Genomic DNA, 22,589 nt, shown 5'->3' on the forward strand with positions numbered 1-22,589 from the left:
ACATATCTTGAAAGCCTACAATAACTCAATTCCATAGGAGGATAACAGGAGGATAATGGACTTGACTCCTGGTGACCTGCCACAAGGAGATTATGTTCCCATGAATAACCATGCCTCCAAGGGTCCCAAACTATGGAAAAACAACCTAATGACAACCTTCCATTGTTTCCAGAAAGAAAGCTTCTGGCCTCATGACATAATCATAAGATAGCATGGGCTCATTCTTCCCATCCTAGATGATCAGATGTGATGGGGAATCTCCCAAGCCAGCAAGTCAAACATATCCCGAACTGAGTTTGGCTCCTGAAATAACTCAAGGATTTGTTTTTCAGGCCTTGGTGATACAACCTGATATTGCCCTGTACCTGGCATGGCAGCGTGCCTCCCACAAGGCCTATCAATAGGCCTCAGCCTGCATGCAGCCCCTTAGAGCAGAAGACATTCTCCTTTACTTTATTCTTGGGATTTACACTCACTTTTATGTTCATTTACTGCTCTGTTGAAATTGGAACTGCCTTATGGCAGCTGGTTCGGCTGTACTGCCCAGGTGGCAAAACTAATAAACTTTGAGTCATCCACTTCTGGACCTCCATCTGGTCTCAGGCATTTGAACCATGGAGCATTCCAGGGCTGCCTGGGGCTGCCTAGTGCTAATCACCATTTCACAGATCACTTCTGTGTCTTTCAAAATGGAAAATCAAATCAACATTTTGTAGTAAAAAATGCACTGGATGGGAAGTCCAGTTTCATGGTTTTTCATTTGTCACCTCCAAGTAGTTGTATGACTATAGGTATTTAATTTAAATACCTTGACCTTCAGACACATTCTCTATAAAATATTGGGCATTTAAACAAAATGGGTGGTTTTCAATATTTTTTTAAGCAGAACTCCTGTATCAAACAAATAATGCATGAAATCCTAATATATGAGCAGATAATAATATCCCAAGTGTTCTGGTTGAGGCAGAAGCAGGTCTACAACGTCACCCTGGGCAGCATGAGCAAACAACATGATCTGTAAAATACTAAATGGTCTTACATTTGCTTCCAAGGTCTACACCTCTGACTATTATTCTTCGTAACAGTCTAGAAGATACCAGGAATGAAATTGTAGTCATTTTTCCATAAAAGCTCTTCCTGAAATTGGGGAAATTTTCTCAAATCTGGGGTTTTTCTGTAACAAAGAATTTTCTCTGATCTACTTTTGTTAGAGTGGAGGTAGGGGTGGTTTCTTACAAATAAATTCTGGTGAAAGTCACTCTCCAGGTTGTTCTGGTGCTCCTGGAGGCCAAGGATTCACATTAATAAAGGTAATTCTTTGCAAGCAAAGAATCATAAGAGGCTTGGTATTTCTACTTTTTAAATTTCAAAGTCAACTGGTAGGTAATAGACTAACATCAGCATAGCCTCAAGAGGCAGTGGGCTGGGACACCTGGATGACTCAGTTGGTTAAGCTGGCTCAGGTCATGATCCCAGGATCCTGGGATGGGGCTCCTTATCTGGCTTTCTGCTCATGGAGAGTCTGCTTTTCCTTCTCCCTCTGGCTCTCCTCCTGCTCAGGCTTGCATGGTCTCTCTCAAATAGGTAAAATCTTTAAAAAAAAAAAAAAAAAAAGAGGTAGTGGACAGACTGGATGATCACAGGTTAACCTGTAAATCGTAGATTGATCTGAGATTGTTGACAGAAGTAGGTATGGGCTGAATTGTAGGCTGGAGATCAGCCTGATAGCCTCATTTCTGGTCCACAATTTCTTCCTTTCTTTTCAATTTTGACTTCTGTGTTTCTGACCTTACCTTACTAAGCTCTATCTTTGACAACTATTTAATAAGAGAAGCCCTATTTAGGGTAAGTTTGAATGGGTTGCCAAAACTCATCTCACAGACTGTTTCTTAATGAGATGCTCTATCAATTTCCTCCACACAATGATAAGTCACAAAAACAAAAAGATTTCAGAACTAGCAGGCTCCCACTGGGCAGAAAGGTTAGATAAGATTTTAAGCCATGGCCACCCAAAAACAAAGCGTGATTTGTCAGTAACTATTCAGAGGCAAATTTAGGGGAAAAAAAGAATTCTATTTAAAAAAAAAATGAGAGCAAGAGGGCTAAACTTAGCAACCCAATGTTTAAAAGGGGCATTGCAAATCTGAGAATAATCTACTATTTACAATGAAGTATTTTAAGGCAAGAGAAGGGGGAGAAAGTCAACAGCTATGACTATGTATGAAAAATCAGGCTTCCTGGCAATTAATGACAAATTTTCCACAAATCAAAAGAATGCAGGATGTGACTTTTAGGTTAATAACTACATACTGTATATCCATTCTAAATATTGCATTAGATCATTACTTTCATCCCTTAAACTTAGGCTCATTATTTCATCATGTGGACGCTATATAATTTACTCAGAATGTTGCCTTTATATGGTTTCATCTAAACAAAAAAGCCAACTTTGGTTTAATAATAATCATTCTGACAGCAAAACTATTATTTTAGATAACATAGAGGGTCGTGGTATTCTGTGTGTCTAACCAGAAAACCAATGGGGTGGTCAAAGTAGATCTCAAAGGGCACAGCCCCAAAAGACATGAGGAAGAATGCACCCAATTATTTCCCAAAGCAGCCCCATGGTGTCTGTCACCACATGTTTCACTTCTACCAAATGAGGATCGAGCTGCAATAATAGAATCTTTCATCTCCGAAAGGACAACTAAGTATGACGGGTAAAGTGGGGAAAACAACACTCGAACTCTGGCCCATTACATCATAACTGGTAGATTTTCCTTCCTGTTCCCTTGCACATATGCTGACCTCCAACTAAGCTGGGCTGAACATCAATCATGCTTCACTCCTGCTCATCTCCCCGTCTGTTCTTCAAAGTCCATTTCAACATCACCATTTCCATTAAGTCCCCCTCACCATCCAAGCAAAAAAACTATTTTCCCTGCCTCTGAACAAAGACAACACCTTAATCTGCCTAATTCCAGCTGCACCTTCAGAGTCTGCCTCGTCCTACAACTATACTTATAAGATGGCAAAGCTGAGAGGATCTAGATGAGTGGCTCCTAAGTTTAGCTATGCATCATAATCACCTGGAGAATTCCTGGACCACACCCTAAGTCTACTGAATCAGACTCTCCAGGGATGGAGCCTGGGAAAAAAATAATTTAACCAATGCATCTTTAACTGCACACCAGATTGGAGAACCAAAACCTCAGGAAAAATCTAGCCAAACCCCTTAATATTAGAGATGGATGAAGAAAGAAACAGAGAAGGAAATAACTTGTCTGAGGTCACACCGCTGGTTAATGACAGAACTTTAAACTACAACAACTACAGTGCCCTCCTCTGTGCTACAATATTACTCATAGCTGATCCTATCCCTTCTTTTAAATTGGGATCTATTTCAGGGTAACAACTGTGTACTGAAAACCCTTCATACGTTCTCTACCTACTGTAGAGTTCCTACACTAATTTTTTTTAATGCACAAATGAGAACAGTAATTATTCATTTATTTATTCAATAAATAGGGAGTGCTGCTTTGTACAAGGCATTATGTTAGGTACCGGGTATGCAAATGAAAATGGAAAGATGTAGTCCTGCCCTCATTGGACTTAAGAAAAGTGGAGAAGACAAACAGTTACAGGAACTGCCATGGGGAGAAGTTTAAAAACAGAAAGAATAACATGTGTGAAAGCCCTAAGGCAAGTAAGAGAGTGGCATACAGGGGGATAAAAAAGATAGAGTGAGAAAAAAAATCTGAAAGTACACCAATGTAACTGAAGCATAACAAGAAAGAGATGGGAAATGAAACTGGAGAGGTTGAGAGATCATGCTACTTCCTGCAGGTCATGGGTAAGGTGTCATTCTCTGCACAGCTTTCAGAATGATCACTTTTTTTTTAAAGTAATCTCTACACTCAATGTGGGGCTCGAATTTACAACCCCGAAATCAAAGCCTCTGAGCCAGCCAGGTACCCCTCACGATGAGCACTTTAAAATCAAGAATTACAGCCTATTATCCTTCTTCTCAAAGACTCACAGGGCTTCCCACTGCATTTGCAATTAAATCCAAAGAACAGACTGAATAGAAACAAGAGAGAAAGGGGACCAGTTATGGATATTGTGAAGGTCCGGGCATAAGCTGATAATAGCTCAGACTAGGTTGGTGGCAGGGGAAAGAGACAAATCAGCCTGTTTAAGATAGCTGTTAGGGACAGGATGGACAGAACATGTGAAAGACTGTTATTTTAGGAGGACGGGAGATAAAATGGTAAAGGAGAGGAAGGAACTACGCTTAATTCCCAGGTTTCCACCTGAATATCTGGGTGAGTTCTGAAGGCATTAACAGAAATAAGAGAGAGAGAGGAACAAGGTGAAAGCAAAGCAAATAAGAATCCACCTTTGCATGTGTTGAATTGGAGATGCCCACAAGACCATCACTTGGGCTGGGGTCAGCAGCATATAGAAAGTATTTAAAGTCATTCCCTAAGGGGAAAATATAGAGAGATAAAATGAGAGAAGAAATGAGAAATAAGATAAAACACAGGAAGGTAAGGCCCCATGTCAAGAACAGCCCTTCCTCTAATCATAGGTATGGCCCATGAGGCAAGTACAAACTACCAGAGCCAGTACCCCCCCAAAACAGGGGTAAGTTAAATAAACTACAAGACCCATATATAATGGATACCTACATGTAACAGCAGACAAAGTAAGCATCCCAGATGATACAACAGAAGAATATAGCACCATGTAGGGAAATGTTTACAATCTTTTCAATTTTTATTTTAGGATGGCTTTAGATTTACAGGAACCTTAACCAAGAGGGTAAAGAGCGCTCATATACTCCATACCCAGTTCTCCTATTACTTTTATTTTTTCCTCTCTGCTTGATTGTACTTTTTAATTTTTAAATTTGAGTGGACACCATGTTACATTAGTTTCAGGTGTACCACAGAGTGATTCAACTTCTCTATACTTATGCTGTGCTCACCACAAGGATAGCTACCATCTGCCACCATACAGTGCTGTTACAGTACCACGGACTCTGTCCCCTACTACGCCTTTCATCCCCATGACTTATTCATCCCAATGCCCCTATTATTAACATCTTACCTCAGTATGATACGTGTTTTACAATGAAAGAGCCAACACAAATGCATTGTTACTAAAATCCGTATGCTTGGACTTCCTTTGTTTTTAATATTCTTTTCAGTTCCGAGATCCCCATTCAGGGTACCTATCACATTATAGTTAGTCTTTGCTTCCTTAAACTACTCTCAACTGTAATGGTTTATCATGCATTCCTTCTTTCTGATGACTTTGACAGTTTTGAGGAGTACAGATCAGGTATTTTTGGAGAATGTTCCTCAATGGGGATTTTTGTGTGTGTGTGTTTTTCCTCATAATTAGAAAACTATGGGTTTGGATTTATAGGGGTTTGGATTTTTGGAAGAAAGTAAACTGCCATTTACATCACATTATATTAAAGATACAAACTATGTCTATGACATCACTGTTGGTGTTGACCTTGATCACCTGCCTGAGGTGGTAGTTATCAGGTATCTCTACAGCAAATCATTCTTCTTCCTTCTCCCCTTTCTACATTGTACTCTTGAAAGGACGTCACCAAGCACAGCCCACACTTAAGGAGTGGGGAGTTATGCTCCTCTTTCTTGAGGATGAACTGTCCCCATAAATTATTGGAATTCTGCACAGGAAATTTGTCTCTTTTCTCCTATTTATTTATTCAATCATTTATTTATATCAGCACAGAGTCCTGGGTATTTATTTTAAACTTTGGGTATACAGTGAACCTGAGACCTGTAGAAAGCATGTGAAAATCTAAGGCAATGTTTCTAGGCAACAACATCAACCAATTAAGAGACGTTATCACAGTAAAAATTAACCATAATTCAGAAGAGAAAGAAGGACACTGTAGCTGGAACATGGTCAGTAAAGGAGGCAGTAGACAAGATGGGTGAAAGAAGAATGAAAGCACCAGATCATGCAGGTATTGCAGGCCTGCGTAAGGATCTGGGATATCATTCCAAGTGTCATGGGAAGCCACTGATTTACAAGAATTGAATCAGCTGGCTGTTAAATGGAATATAAAGGAGCAATGAATGAAACCAAATTATCTCACATGACGTTGGTATTACAACCTCTATTTTACAAATGGGAAAACTAAGCCTAGGGAGATTCGCTGTCTCACTTAGATCAAACAGCAGGTTGGCGAATGGCAAAACTATGACTCACGTGCAGGTCACTCTACTCTCCAACCCATCCCTACACCACTTACCTCCTCTCTCTTGGTTCCCACTCCCTCTCATCCTCACAGCGCTTGGTTTCATGTCCTACATCCTTCATTATATCCTGGGCTTCACAGTCTATATTCCCTGCAAGGACCCCCACATCACTCAAGGGGACTGGAATCCCTACACAATCTCTCAGCTGTCCTCTACATTTGCTTAGAAAGCACTTCATTAACTGAATCAATAATTCTCCTCAGGTTCTTCTGCTCAACTTCACTCATTCAGTAACTATAAAACATCCTTTTGCAGAAAATACATTAAAAAACAAATGAAAGGGCCAGCATTTATAGAGAATACATCTGTTAAGATTTAGCCTCTCATCAGAAAGAACTGTTAATATTCTTTTTTTTAAGATTTATTTATTTATTCATGAGAGACACACACACAGAGAGAGAGAGAGAGAGAGAGAGGCATAGGCAGAGGTAGAAGCAGGCTCCTCACATGGAGCCCAATGCAGGACTCAATCCCAGATCCTGGGATCATGCCCTGAGCCGAAGGCAGATACTCAACTGCCGAGCCACCCAGGCATCCCAAGAACTGTTAAGATTCTGACATCTTTTTAATCCAAACACCATTACTTTACATGTCAAAACTCCCTATGCAATTTAATCTGCTACACTGTGTCCCTCACTTCTTAAAGTAAACAGAGTCCTTAGAATCACTAGGGCTGAAGAGGAAAAATGTTGAGGAGTAGAGAAAGTATTTTGGATGTCCCATGTTGAAGAAAGAATAAGAACTCTACCTATACATACTATATTTACCACTTTAAGCTTCTAGTATTCACTAATGGTAAAAACTAATGCTTGTCAAGCACTTACTATATACTGTTCTAAGCATTTTATTTTTTTTTAAGATTTATTTATTTATTTATTCATGAGAGACACAGACTGAGAGAGAGAGAGAGGCAGAGACAGGCAGAGGGAGAAGCAGGCTCCTCGCAGGGAGCCCGATGTGGGACTCGATCCCGGATCCCAGGATCACAACTGAGCCAAAGGCAGGAGCCCAACCCCTGAGCCACCCAGGCGTCCCTGTTCTAAGCATTTTATGCAAATTATCTCATTTCATCCACATCAACTATATGAGAGATGTGCTATGATGAACCCATTTTACAAAAGAGAAAACGGAGGCACACAGCAGTTTAGAATCTGCCCAAGGTTATATACCTAGTAAATACACAAGCCAGGACCAGAACTCAGCTCATCCAGATTCGGCATTCTGTACTATATTTTATACAGAAGCAGACTCCTCAAAATGTCTGAATGGCCACGATCCTGGGAAAGTTTTACAGGCCTGTCCTACGTCGATAAAGAAAAATCAGTCATTAAACATCCTTTTCCATTAGATAAACCTCTACAGGTAAGTTTGACCTTAATTATCACATAATACTTAAGATTCAAAGATTTCTGCTTTGTTGCAACTCTGTCTTGGCTTCTATTCCAAAGTAATTAGAAATAAACAACAACCTATAAACATTTTACCTGTAAACACTGAAAAAAACCGTTGAACTGTTATGCAATTTAAAAATCTCTACTTTTATTTGCTTAGCGAAGGAAGAACATTTTATCCAATCTTTCTCTTCATGCAATTTTTTAACTTAATGAAAGGAACACACACATTTCACATTCCTCTAAACTATCACTAATGGGAGTCAAATCATATTGATGTTTATTTTATGTACTGAACTCAGAAGGAAAACATATTTGCATTATACTCAGAATAATTTTCCCAATCCATCAGAATCAAAATCAGACATGAGGAAACCGGATATCAAATGCCAGAAGGTAAGACCAGACAACAGAGAGAGACAGAATTTCAAAAGCATGTTTAGGAAAATACATCAAACATATTTCTTACCATTAATCACTGACCCAGTCAATCATTTCACTCAAAAAGTGGTTATAAATAACTAAAGGAAAAAATGTGATGAGTAAGTGGAAATATAGAAAAACAACATTTAATGACATGGTTTACTTATTGATTCCTATGATGCCTTTGGTTTCAAATGTTTTCTTCAAATATGGTTTTACATTTTAGATGACTTCATTCTTTAAAATATTCGTATTTAGGGCACCTGGGTGGCTCAGTTGGTTGAGCGTCCCACTCTTGATTTTGGCTCTGGTCACAATCTCAAGGTCCTGGGCTGGAGCCCTGCATCAGGCTCTGCACTCAGCAGGGAGTCTGCTTGAGATTCTCTCTCTCTCCCCCTCTGGCCCTCCCGTCCCATGCACACTCTCTGTCATAAATAAATATATCTTTAAAATATTTGTTTTTAAAAACAAATGATGGGCAGCCTGGGTGGCTCAGAGTTTAGTGCCACCTTCAGCCCAGGGTGTGATCTTGGAGACCCAGGATCGAGTCCCATGTCGGGCTCCCTGCATGGAGCCTGCTTCTCCCTCTGCCTGTATCTCTGCCTCTCTCTGTGTCTCTCTGTGTCTCTCATGAATAAATAAAATCTTTAAAAAATAAAAAAACAAATGAATAAACAAATAAAAAGCAGAATCAGATCTGATGATCACCAGAGGGTAAGGGGATGTGAGGATGGGCAAAATGGGTGAAGGGAAGTGGGAGATACAGGCTTCCAGTTAGGGAATGAATAAGTCACGGGAATAGAAGGCACAGCCTAGGGAATATAGTCAGAGATATTTTAACAGCACTGTATGGTGGCAGATGGCAGCTACACTTAGGTTGAGTGCAGCATAAGTATAGAGAAGTTGAATCACTGTGCTGTACACCTGAAACCAATGCAACATTGTATGTCAACTATACTCAAATATTTTTTTAATTTCTGTTTTTAGAATAAAGTAATACATTGTTCTGCAACACTAGCTTTAAAAAGGAGTTATGAGAAATGAAAGTTGCTTTTGTTTATTGATTCCATCATGCATTTAGCACAAATATTTAGTAAGCTCTTACTATATGCAGAGCACTCTGTGAGGTGCACAGATTCCCAAAAGCAATAAAAGAGAGTTTTATCTCTCAAGAAAATTAAAATCTATAGTTCAAAATAGAAATAATCAGTCCCACAAGAGACCTTTTTTTAAAAATATGAAGTAGAAATAAAAAGGGAGGGGTGCCTGGGTGGCTCAGTCAATTAAGCATCTGCCTTTGGCTCAGGACATGATCCGGGCTCCCAGGATGGAGCCCTGCATCAGGCTCCCTGCTCAGCAGGGGCCTACTTCTCCTTCTCCTTCTGGTCCTCCCCCTGCTCCTGCTCGCTCTCGCTCTCTCTCTCTCTCTCTCTCTCTCTGAAATAGATAAATAAAATCTTTTTTAAAAAGAAAAAAGAAAAAGTGACATTTGAGCTGACCCTTTGATAAAGGAAATGCAGGCATGCAAAAACAAAGAAAAGAGCCTTCCACATGAAAGAAATTCTGTAGGCAAAGTCACAGCAGAGATGGAAAAGTACTGGCTCTTTTTGAATGAATGAATGAAATAAGGCATTAGATTGGACGAACAGGAGATCATAAGTGATCATTAAGAGGCACCAGTAAAGCAGTAAGAACAAAAGCAAGATTAAAGGGAGCTAAGGAATGAATGAAAAGAATATAGGAGCCACAAGAGTCCTTTCGAGGCTTGTGTAAAGAAAGAGAAGTAAAGGGAAGGAGAGTGGACAGTAGCTCACACACATTGAGCAGGAAGATAAAGGTTTTATTTTTAAAAATAAAAAAAAAGTGTGTTTAATTATGCAAGCAAAAGGGAAAATTGGAAGGTGTGGAATCTTAAGCAAGATTGACAAGGATAAGAAAGGAAGGACAAGTGAAGGAATTATGGTTCAAAATGTCATCTTGCAGTGAAGTCTTCCCTACATAATGGCTCAGCTGCAGTCATTTCATATTGTGTCTCTCTGTCCATTAGGATGGAGGCTTCAGGAGGGAAAGGATTCTCCCCAACAGCAGGAACACTACGTAAGGCCCTCGGTAATTATTAAACTTGTGAAAATAAATGAATGGCACAGTTTTCCTTTATTTTGGGAGGAGAACTTTTTTCTTAAAATTTATTTATTTATATGGGGGTGGTGCAGAGGGAGCAAGAGAGAGTCTTCAGCAGACTCCACCATGAGCAAAGAGCTCAACAAGAAGCTGGGTCTCATGACCCTGAGATGATGACCTGAGCCAAAACCAAGAGTCGAAGGCTTAACAGGCACTCCTCATGGAAAAATATTTCAAGTGAAAAAGAGGAAATTTGGACACAATCCCTATGGGAAAGCAGAATAGCAGAAGGCATCTTCATAGAGTGTAAAGAACAGGCTGAGATTTGCCTCTTTGTCCCTTGAAACCCTGGCTCTGTCCACTGGAGTCACACAGAACAAATTCATTCGTTCTTTTACAGCGTACCAAATGTACATTCTCTGACTGGCTCCCTAACTGAGCCATGTGAGGGCCCAAGGCCTCATCTTCAAGGTAAAGAAAGCTACACAGGTGGCTCAGGGACCAAAAAGAGAATCTTCAGAGGTCAAGCCCTCGCTGAGCTAAAAGTGAGTATATGATGGTGCACATGACTTACGAATTGGGTGGGGAGATGAAATAACAACTCTTCTCTTGAATCTGAATTAGCCTGGGAGTGAGGGTCAGCTCAGAAACAGGAGTCCCAAAAGGTCCTAGGAGGGATTCAGAGGCTAAGAAATTGACTAAAGGCTGACTCCCAATGACCTGTTCAATCTCCAATGTTCCACAGAGCCCAAGACACTGGATCTTTATTTTTTTTTTTTTATTTATGATAGTCAGAGAGAGAGAGAGAGGCAGAGACATAGGCAGAGGGAGAAGCAGGCTCCGTGCACCGGGAGTCCGACGTGGGATTCGGTCCCGGGTCTCCAGGATCGCGCCCTGGGCCAAAGGCAGGTGCTAAACTGCTGCGCCACCCAGGGATCCTGACACTGGTCTTCTACAGAGAGTCATGGTTCATTTTAAGAGCTTCAGACACTTTGTTTGGCCATGCTAGTTCAGGGAAATTTCTCCAATCCTCTACTTACCACAATTTCCCTCTAGTTCTGATTACCTCTGCCTTCATATCCTGGTGACCTTGACCAAAATGTCACTATTTATTCAACACTATTCAATAATATATTATCCACTTATAAGGGGAAGGGACCACAGGCCTATGCATGTTCAGAATACAGTACACAGTAGACAGTCTTCAGACTGTTTACCTTCCTTGCAAGTATACAGACAAGCTTGCATGGGTCTAAGGTGTAGATGCTACAAGAACAGAAGAAATGGCAAATCTGAGAGACATCTGAAGAAAGGAACTACAAGATCTGAGAAGAAACTACAAGGAATAGAAAAAAGGGTAGAAAAGGGCTTCAACGGTTTTTAGCCTGGACCCTAAAAGGAATTTGAATTTATTTATAGAAATGGCTTTCCTAGTGAAGAAAAAGGCTAGGGTTTCTGTATGTCGGGGAGCTTAGAAGGGGAATACACTGACTTAAAGGTGTAGTTGGCACATCCAAGTGGAGATACCCATGGCTGGTTATATGTCCAACTGCTAAAGCCTGGATGATTGGTGAGAGAAAGCCATTGATATTCGGTGGTTATCCACACAAAGGCTTATGATAGGCATGATTCTAAGATGGCCACCAGAATTTCCATCTCCCTGCAAAGGCACCCCATATAATCCCTTCCCCTTCTGATGGGATGTCACTTCCATGATTAGGTTAATATCAACTGACTTTCAGTTAATAAAAAAGGAAAATTGTGTTGATCTAGTCAGAGAAACTTTTAAAATAAGGTAAAGCTCAACCAAAAAACTGCAGACCTGATACATGAATTCAGTAAAGTCACAGGATACAAAATCAATATACAGAAATCTGTTGCATTTCTATACACCAACAATGAAGTAGCAGAAAGTGAAATTAAGGAATCCATCCCATTTACTATGAAATACCTAGGAATAAGCCTAACCAAAGACGTGAAAGACTTATACTCTGAGAACTATAAAACACTGATGAAAGGAACTAAAGATGACACAAAGAAATGGAAAGACACTGGAAGAACAAATATTGTTAAAATGTGTATATTATCCAAAGCAATGTACAGATTTAATGCAATCTCTATCAAAATACCACCAGCATTTTTCACAGAGCTAGAACAAACAATCCTAAAAATTGTATGGAACTACTAAAAGACCTCAATTAGCCAAGGCAACCTTGAAAAAGAAAAGCAAAGCTGGAAGCATCACAACTCCAGACTTCAAGTTACATTACAAAGCTGTAGTGATCAAAACAGTATGGTGCTGGCACAAAAACAGACACATAGATCAATGGAACAGAATAGAAAACCCAGAAATGAACCAACAATTATATGGTCAATTAATCTTGGACAAAGCAGGAAAGAATATCCAATGGAAAAAAGACAGTCTCCTCAACAGTGTTGGGAAAACTAGACAGTGACATGCAGAAGAATGAAACTGGAGCACTCTCTTACACCATACACAAAATTAATCCAAAATGGATTAAAGCCCTAATTGTGAGGCCTGAAACCATAAAAGTCCTAGAGGAGAACATAGGCAGTACCTCTTTGACAATGGCTGTAGCAACTGCTTTCTAGATATGTTTCCTGAGGCAAGGGAAACAAACTCAAAAATAAACTACTGGAGCTACATCAAAATAAAAAGCTTCTGCATAGTGAAGGACACAGCCAACAAACTAAAAGGCAATCTATGAAATGGGAGAAGATACTTGCAAATGACATATCTGATAAAGGGTCAGTATCCAAAATATGTCAGAACTTATCAAACTCAACACCCAAAAAACAAATAATTCAATTTAAAAAATGGCCAGAAGATATGAGTAGACATTTTTCCAAAGAGGACATCCAGAGCCCAAAAGACACATGAAAAGATGCTCAACATCAAGGATAATCATGGAAATACAAGTCAAAACTACAATAAGACATCACCTCACACCTGTCAGAATGTCAATAACACAAGCAACAACAGGTGTTGGAAAGGATGTGGAGAAAGGAGACCCTCTTGCACTGTTGGTAGGAATGCAAACTGGTGCAGCCACTCTGGAAAACAGTATGGAAGTTTCCATTCAGCAACCGGACAACTAGATATTTACCCAAAGAACACAAAAACAGTAATTCAAAGGGATACACATACCCCAATATTTATAGCAGCATTATCTACAATAGTCAAATTATGAAAATGGCCCAAGTGTCCATCAACTAATGAATGGATAAAGAAAATGTGGTACACACACACACACACACACACACACACCAGAATATTACTCAGCCATAAAAAAGAATGCATTGCCTTTTGCAATAACATGGATGGTGCTAGAGAGTGTAATGCTAAGTGAACTAAGTCAGAGAAAGACAAGTCCCACATGATTTCACTTGTATGTGGAATTTAAGAAACAAAATAAATGAGCAAAGGGGGGAAAAAGAGAGAGAGGCAAACTAAGAAACAGTCTCTTACCTATAGAGAACAAACTGATGGTTACCAGAGAGGAGGGAGGTGGAGGGATGAGTTAAATAGGTGATGGGAAAAAAAAAATAGGTGATGGGGATTAAGGAGCACACTAGTGATGAGCACTGGGTATGGTATGGAAGTGTTGAATCACTACATCACACACCTGAAATGAATATTACACTGTATGTTAACTAACCGGAATTTAAATAAAAACTTAAAAAATAATTATTTAATTAATTAATTAAAGTGAAGCTCAGGGAGACATACTCCTGCTGGCCTTGACAACACAGCCTGCATGAGCTCAATAGCCACAGGAACTATATTCTGGATGGGTTTGGAAGAGGACTCTGAGCCCCAAGTGAGAGCAGCAGACAACCAGACGCCTTGACCGTAGGCTTTTAAGACCTGAGCAGACGATCCTGCCTTTCCTGGACTCTTCAGTCATGGAAACTATGAGATGATAACTTTGTGTTATTCCAAGCTACATTTGTGTTAACTTACTATGTGGCAATAGAGAATTAATACAAGGCTGAAGCCATCGAACTAGATGACTAGGCTGGGTACTTAGAGGGAAAGCAGAGGACAGGGATAGGGCACTGTAGTCAACCGAAGAGGAGACGAGAAAAGAATATAGCTGTAAAGAATCTGTAGGAAGTAAGAATAACAGAAAGGTGTGGTGTCTAGGAGGCCGAAGGAGAAACTTGTTATAAGTTATCGTGTTGAATGTGTGTCAAATAGCCAAGTGAGGTCAAGGAGGAGGGCAGTAAGAATCCTGGACTCAACAAAAAGAAATTAGCCTTCAAAGGCAGTATCTATCAGAAGAGTGATTGGAATGGGTATCATAACACAAAGGATTAAGAAAAGTGGGTAGAAAGCAGAAAACTCAAGCGCAAATAATATATTAAGCTTGGCAGTGAAAGGGGGAAAGAGACAGAACAATAGCTGGAATGCATAGCCAAATTACCAAAAATGGTGTCAAGTGAAGCCTGTTCACGATGTTACCTTTTCCAGGGTATACAGACTTTAATAGAAAATTAATGAAGACACAAAAGCCTTAGAGCTAAAGGAAGGAATCTCTCTTACTGGAATTTCAGGCATTTCCCCCAAGTTCATGGGAGAAGGATTTTATAATTGAGTCATTTTCCTAAAACCTTTAAGTCACAGAGCTATATATAACAACCCTGCATACAACAGCAGCTTATAAACCAAGCTCTGACATACGAACAAAAATTAATTTACTACTCTGCCTACATCTGATCGATCTCACTGATTAAAACCCAAGAATGTAAAGGTGATTCAGATGATGATTTTTGTCTGGCCATGTCACCTTGCACTACTCTCCAGCACCTCTGTGGAACGGTTCCCAGAATAACAGGGGAGACTCACCAGCATGCAGTACCCGATTAAGTTCTTTAGTGGTGACTCTTCTTAAAGTGTCCTCATGGGAGTTCAAGGGAAAGGCACAAAGCCAGGTGTGAATTAGAACAAGAAATCATGTCAGTGACCAAATGATTCAGCAGGTAAAATATGTGTTATGTCATTACACTTCAAGCAGGAATCTGTGCAATGAATGTCGGTACACAGAGCCAAGGACTGCCATGTTAATTAACAAAACCAATTCAGTGATTTAAAAACAACAACTCTAAGAGCACCAAAAGGAAAAAAACGCATTCTATATTTTTATATACTAATTCTGTTTTATTTGAAAGTCTTAATGTTTATGTACGTTTCATTTCTTCCTGCAGCAAATACTTACTGAGTGACTACTTGGTTGCCGGCAGTATGCTAGGTGCGGGGGACACGTCCTGAAAGAGATGGATTCTCTGCCCTCACAGGAAGATAGAATCTAGTGAGAAGACACAGTCAATATGCAAAACCTCCTGAGGAATGTGGGGGCACCAAGCCGACTGGGGGACTTATCTCAAAGTTGACTTTGCACGATAACCACATTCCCTTCACATTTCCTGCCCCCTCCTGCCACCAACACCCACAAAATGCATGCTTTCGGCAAATCTAAGCACCATATTACAGCCATCTTTACTATTTGAGAGTCACTTCCCAGGAACAGGAACAACAAGAATACTCCACTACATATACAAACACAATCTCATCTCTGTTCTTGTTAGCGCATCTCAGCAGAGATTAAAATCAAGGAAACTGATTTCAGAACATCGCTAACTTATATCGTAGTCAGAACTCATCAACAACAGGCCACATGGCACAAGCTAGATGGCTTTTAAGATCTAAGCTGCAGATTGTGGACGTGTTTGGACTTTTCAACATCACCTCTAAGAGACCTCAAAGGTACACCAACATAATCAGCCTTTGATGATACACTGTATCATATATCCATATTCTCATATGCCCCTAATTTGGTACATTTGCATATGATCTGCATTCTAACATACCCACAAATCTGTTTTTATATGCTAGAAGACTGTAATATGATAGAACCCTTAAGGAGCCACTCTGCTTTGTTGTGTCAATTCTCATATTCATCAGACAATGATCATTCTCTTAGCCACATCCTCCACCTACTCCTTAACCACAATTGGAGGGCCAGACAATTCTGAAGAGGCAGAGTCTTTGAATCTTTTTTTGACATCCTTGGCAGTTTGGTGGAAAGAAATTCGGATCCTGAGTCTCACTCCTCACAACAAAGTCCTGAACCCTGACTCAAGTTTGCAAAACAACCAACTTTCTCACAGCTCTGTTTGTATGATTTCAGAATAACATCATAAAAGCACTTTGAAAATACTCAGAAGTAAGAACCATGAAAAATTACCCTTTTAAAAAATAACATTACCCAAGCAAATACAGACCAAACAGCTAACATGGGGTTTTACTATACAACAATTTAGTAATTTCTATGAATGAGATTGTTGTTTTCCATCTTTCATTGATACAAATAATCCATCTAGGGAAAAAACAATTCCCACAGTTGGCAAAACAGGTTAGTCGGCTTTAGAAATTCAAAGTATATTGATTGTTTCTGTTAACAAAAGAAATTTCTGAACTGCAATTTTTTTAACTTTTATAAATATTAAGCACACATTGAAGCACTGTTGGTTCAAAAAAATACCAGTGGAAGTGTTAATTAAAAATCAACATTTGCACCTGAAGTGAATATAACACTGTATGTTAATTATATTGGAATTAACTTTAAAAAAAAAATCAACATCTGTTTGAATCAAACCATTGATTAAATCTGCAGTTAGGCTGTAAAGTAGCAAAAAACGATTTCTAATAAGATTTCTAAAAGAAGTTACCAGCAATTTTTCTTCAGGGGTTGCAAATTGGTAGCTCAGAAGCATGATTTGGTTCACTACTATATTTTGTTTGGGCTATATAGTCTTTCAAAAATGGAAAAGTTTTATATAAAAATTCGAATCTCTTAACTTCAAAAATTGGAAATCTGGCCATACTGGGCAGTGGTATACTGGAACCAGCTTAGGCTGGCTCTGCAGAGTTGATTATTAATACCTCCTCCAAACATGTTCAGTAACAATCTCATTAGAAGTCTGAAATTAGCTACACGGAAAAATTTACACCACAAGAATTGTCAAATGCTACAAATCATACCCCATTTTTTTTAAAGAAAGTCAGTGGAACATTTACAAGCATATCCCACACTTGGCACCACAATCTCACATGATAGCAAATGCTGGAGTGGATAGTGGCCCATATCCTCCACCATTCCCTACTCTTTATCTGGCTCAGGGTCACTCATTTTAACTACCTTCCTGGAGTATTTAAGTATCTAACTTTGCAACTCCTGGTTTACAGTCACATACTGTCTTCAAAATAACTCTCAGATGAGAAAAAAGAAAATTCTTAGATGATAACAAAGGGGGGGAGAAAAAAAACCTGAGCCACTGTGCTTGCTTGATAATTAAAAACAAGGCCTAAGCTTAAACTCAATACTGTTAAACAAACTGAAATACCATCCTTATATATTCCTTCCTCTTCCTTTCCTAACCACTGTGTTGCTTAGGAAAACAAGAACACTGTGATGATTTTTAAGTCATAAGCTAAACAGAAAAAAATAGTATTTTTTAAATGATAAAAGTATTGTTTAGTTGAATACTCCCAAGAAACAAACAAAAAAAAAAAAGAAAAACTGAGAATTTTCATTTCTAGGGGAAAAGGATTGTCATTGCTTCATAAAACTATGAAGGTCTTTAGGCTTGTCTGCAGACAAATGGATATTTGACAGAAATCTTGAAAACCTGGGCAGCAGAAATCTGACACAAGACAAACCTCTGATTAAATGACTCGCGATAAGAATGTCTGAACATGAAATCAGATATGATAGTGGTCAGGAAAACTCTCTTTCATGTCACATTACGTGGGTTCACACACAGATGACTGTTGCTTAGCCTGCCCTGTAATACATAGGTCTGTGCTTCCAAAGACAATAATGCTTTCATTTATCCCTCCCTTCCCTTGGGGCATGAGCATCAGAGTCCTACCCACCAGAAGAAAAGCATTTTCCAGAAACCACTGCCACAGTCCCAAGAACAAAGAGGACAAAATTTGGGACAGAACACAGACCAGTAGAAGTTCCCAAAACAGTTCCCACCGACGGGTTTTGTATTTCTGGATAAGTCCTAGCAGTAATTTCCACACCATAAGGAAGGGGCAATCTGGGCATTTGTCAGGAGTCTCACCTCAACGCACCACTTTTAAAATTCTATCTCCTAAAAAAAAATAAAATAAATAAAAATTAAAAAAATAAAAATAAAATAAATAAAATAAAATTCTATCTCCTCACCTCTACCTCCCGCTAGCCTTGTTTTCAGTCTCAGACCTATGCTAGCATGATCACAGGTCTTTGCCTTTTTTTCGAGATGCCCCAACATACCAAGTATTTGGAATTCAATCCTAGCCCCCAAATTATAAAAAAAATAAGCTCAGTTTTACTGAAGCAACAAATCAAGGACAGTAAACAAGAGGAAGAAAGGAAAGAAACAGAAAGGAAGGGGCGGAGGGGAAGAGCAAAGTAAGAGCATGAGCACATTTAGAGGTAACATTAGAGAAAGAGACCAAGATGAAAAAAAAGATGGGAAAGCAACTGTCATGTGTCCTTTTAGATTGCTCTTAATATAAAGTTTGAGCTGGAGTAGAATCCCAGTATTATCAATCACTATGAAAAACACTTTGCCTCTCATTTTCCATATCATGTCCCATTCAGAGGACATTCTAGTATCTATGGGAGCGCTCAGGAAATGATCCAGCTACACTTAAAACAAGTTTGTTGATAGTTCCAGAAACAAAAACAAAGCAAAACAATAACAAAAGAATAAGTTTTAACTGTATTCAGTAATTTGTACTAGCTGTACTCATTTATGTTGAGCTTTATTTCAGTATATTGATTTTCACTGATTTAATGCTAAAAGCCTGGGCCTCAGTTATGGGAAGATTAACTGAGTTCTCTTTTATATATTTTTTATTTTGATTCCAGTATAGTTAACATGCAGTATTATATTGGTTTCAGGTGTACTGAGTTCTTTTAGCAAAAGAACCCAAGGCAAGCCCGAGTACTTCTACTCAAAATTCTCAGGTTGATCCTGCAGGTAAAAAAGTATTTCCTGGACTTATAACAAGCGATCTCAGCCCTCTGCCTAGACTAAACTCCAGCCAGCATCCATGGGTCTTACCTGCATAATGATAATAAGCAATATGTCCTCAGTGTGTTTAGCTTAAATTTTGGTTGAGGCACTGTAGCATGCACATTCCCTCTACTTTAAAAGAAAGAAAGGAAAGAAAGAAAGAAAGAAAGAGAGAGAGAGAGAGAGAAAGAAAGAAAGAAAGAAAGAAAGAAAGAAAGAAAGAAAGAAAGAAGAAAGAAAGAAAAAGAAAGAAAGAAAGAAAGAAAGAAAGAAAGAAAGAAAGAAAGAAAGAAAGAGAAAAGCAGCAGTAGCGAAGATTGACTTTTACTTTTTAATATTTATATTCTTAATAATTGCCAAGACTTAATCAAAAGTAAAGGTTTTGCGTTAAAAAAAAAAATCAGTCTCTGCAGCAATCAATGTGCTCCTATGTCTGGACATGCAAAGTTAAGGAAGGCAGCAATAAGGTGAGAGTACAGAAGAGGGATCAAGGAAAGGAAACAAAACAGGAAAACTAAGAGACAATGGTAATAATGGCAATATAATAATAAAAGTTAACACTTATTTAGCACTTCCCACATAATGGGCTCTGCGGTAAGCACTTTAGGTACATTAGGGCATTTTAATCTTCACTGCAACCATAGGAGGCAAACACTGATGTCAGCCCATTTACTGAACCAGGACACAGGCAGAGAGCTGTTTTATGACTTGCCCAAGCCCTTAGCTACTTAGCAGCGTACTGAGGAGTCAAATCTCAGCTCTCTGGCTGGAGAGTCCATGCTCCTCACCTCTACTCCATAGTCTAAATAGAAAGGTTCCCAAATAGAGACAGAACATGGAAGACTCCTAACTCAGGGAAACGAACTAGGGGTGGTGGAAGGGGAGGAGGGCGGAGGGTGGGGGTGACTGGGTGGCGGGCACTGAGGGGGACACTTGACGGGATGAGCACTGGGTGTTACTCTGTATGTTGGCAAATTGAACACCAATAAAAAATAAATTTATTATTTAAAAAAAGGTCCCCAAATAGAGGAAGTTAATTCAACAATAAGTTTCAAAATTAAGTTCTTTTAACTTAATTAGAAGTGAGGTTTTACCTTATAAGTTAAAAAAAAAAAATGCATTCAGATTAAAATGTTCTACGTAATAAACACTATAAATTTTGATGTATATTTGACAACAAGCAACAAGTGCAATTACAAACATTAGAAATGAACATAAAAAGCCTTCTCCAGAAAGATGGTAGCACTAGATTTCAACCACCAGAGAGCTTGGCGCAGTTCATGAGCTCACAGCGCCATCCAGTGATAAGGGAGATGAATCACAGGCACATCATCTGCTATTCTATAACTAATTCAGAATTTCACATAAAAAATGAAACTTACATTAGTAATGCCTATCTTTTCATTTACTATATCTTTTGCCAAATGACCCTCACCTTTAAATTCCCCACCCCACTAATTTCTTAATTAAACCTATGACTTTAACAAGAACAGCCCAAACTATTAAATAGAAGGGTAAAATAAGGCTGCTGATCATGTAGGAGAATGCTTCCTTTTCCTCCAAATACAAATTGTTAGTAGCCTCTGTCACTCAGTGATGTTATAATGCTGTCACCATATAATGGACTTTAGTGTTTTTTTAAAAAAGATTTTATTTATTTATTCATGAGAGACACAGAGAGAGAGAGAAGCAGAGACATAGGCAGAGGGAGAAGCAGTCTCCTTGCAGGAAGCCAGATGCGGGACTCGATCCTGGGACCCCAGGATCATGCCCTGAGCCAAAGGCAGAGGCTCAACCGCTGAGCCACCCACGCGCCCCTTCAGTGCTTCTTTAATAGAACTTCTCAAACCGTGGATAATGGATTTCAGAAGCAGTCAGGGACGAGGGCTGAAACATCCACTCCAAAGAGCAGCGCAAAGTGTGGGTAGCCCTCACCCCCCTGGGTCAGCAGTACCTGCACTGTGGAACCTCCAAAAGGAAGTAGACACAGCACATGGTGGATGAGAGGCAGAAATGCAGGGAGAGGGGCTGAGCAAGCATGGAACGAGGCAAAATGTATCTATAGACCTAAATAGACAGGTAATTATTTAAAAAAAAAAATATCATGCCAGGCATGTTTACAACACAACTTAACTGAATTCTAAAGTGCAGTTTTCATCCAATACCATAATATTATACAGCTAGTTATATCCTAAGACAAAATAATTATATATGTTCCCAGAAGCAATTTTAAGAAAGGTTCATTAGTGAGTTCTTTTGATAAAATCTTTTTTCCTGAAATATTCACCAAACTTTAAGATTTCATTTATTTATTCATAAGAGACACAGAGAGAGAGGCAGAGACATTGGCAGAGGTAGAAGCAGACTCCCTGTGGGACTCCAACGCAGGACTCGATTCCAGGACCCCGGGATCATGCCCTGAGCTGAAGGCAGACACTCAACCACTGAGCCACCGGGGAGTCCCTCACCAAACTTTTAATGGTGGTTATTGCTAAGGAGTGGAATTGCAAAAAACTTTCAGTTACTCAGTAACATATTTGTGTATTTTTAACATTTTTTTCTGAACATGTATTTCTTTCTGTTGAAAGTGTGGACAAGTCCTATGCTCACCCCACTACAGTCATCAGGAAGAAACCTTGAAGAAGACATTTGTCTCTTTTCTATATATCCCTTATACATTTCAATCATTATGCAATTGATAATTTCACATATACTCCTAAGACTCAACTTTCTGCTTAAAATAACAAAGAACTACTTACAAATCTAATTATTTGGTAAAGTGTATTTTCCCAGTTACCAGCTACACCAGATCTTTAAATTCTTTCACTTTTAAAAATGCCACGATGGATAACACATCTATGGGTGTAAATATGATTAAAAAGACAAATATGTGAACTCTGTTTGCTGGTACGTGAGAAGTGGAGTCTGACTTGAGGTTCATGTCTGTGGTCCCTGGAATGTCCCTCTCTCCAGCTGTTTTCCTTTTAGTCAAGGGTTCAGGATGAAGAGTTCCCACACTCCTAGAGGCTGTAGATCACACTGACTGGTCAGCTGCTGATTATCAGTTTCCACATTGTCATTGCCCAAAGTTGTGTTCGATGTACCACACAGTTAGAAAACCAAGGTTCATTCTAAGCCACTTTATGTTCTTTTAGTTCCCTGTTGAACTAAGGATCCCATGGAAGCTTGTAGAGCAAAGACCTTAAGTTCAATGATGCCTATAACTGCACCCACAGGCCAGGGGCACCTAGAT

At 39.2% G+C, this 22,589-nt stretch overlaps 1 protein-coding gene across 2 annotated transcripts in view; it reads right to left on the reverse strand.

The window, feature by feature from the left end:
* Window positions 1-22,589, reverse strand: part of SUGCT (succinyl-CoA:glutarate-CoA transferase) — a 714,309-nt gene that overhangs the window by 544,349 nt on the left and 147,371 nt on the right. The window lies entirely within an intron of this gene.

Source organism: Canis lupus, chromosome 18 (assembly GCF_011100685.1).
Source record: "Canis lupus familiaris isolate Mischka breed German Shepherd chromosome 18, alternate assembly UU_Cfam_GSD_1.0, whole genome shotgun sequence".
In the NCBI taxonomy this organism is placed as follows: Eukaryota; Metazoa; Chordata; class Mammalia; order Carnivora; family Canidae; genus Canis; species Canis lupus.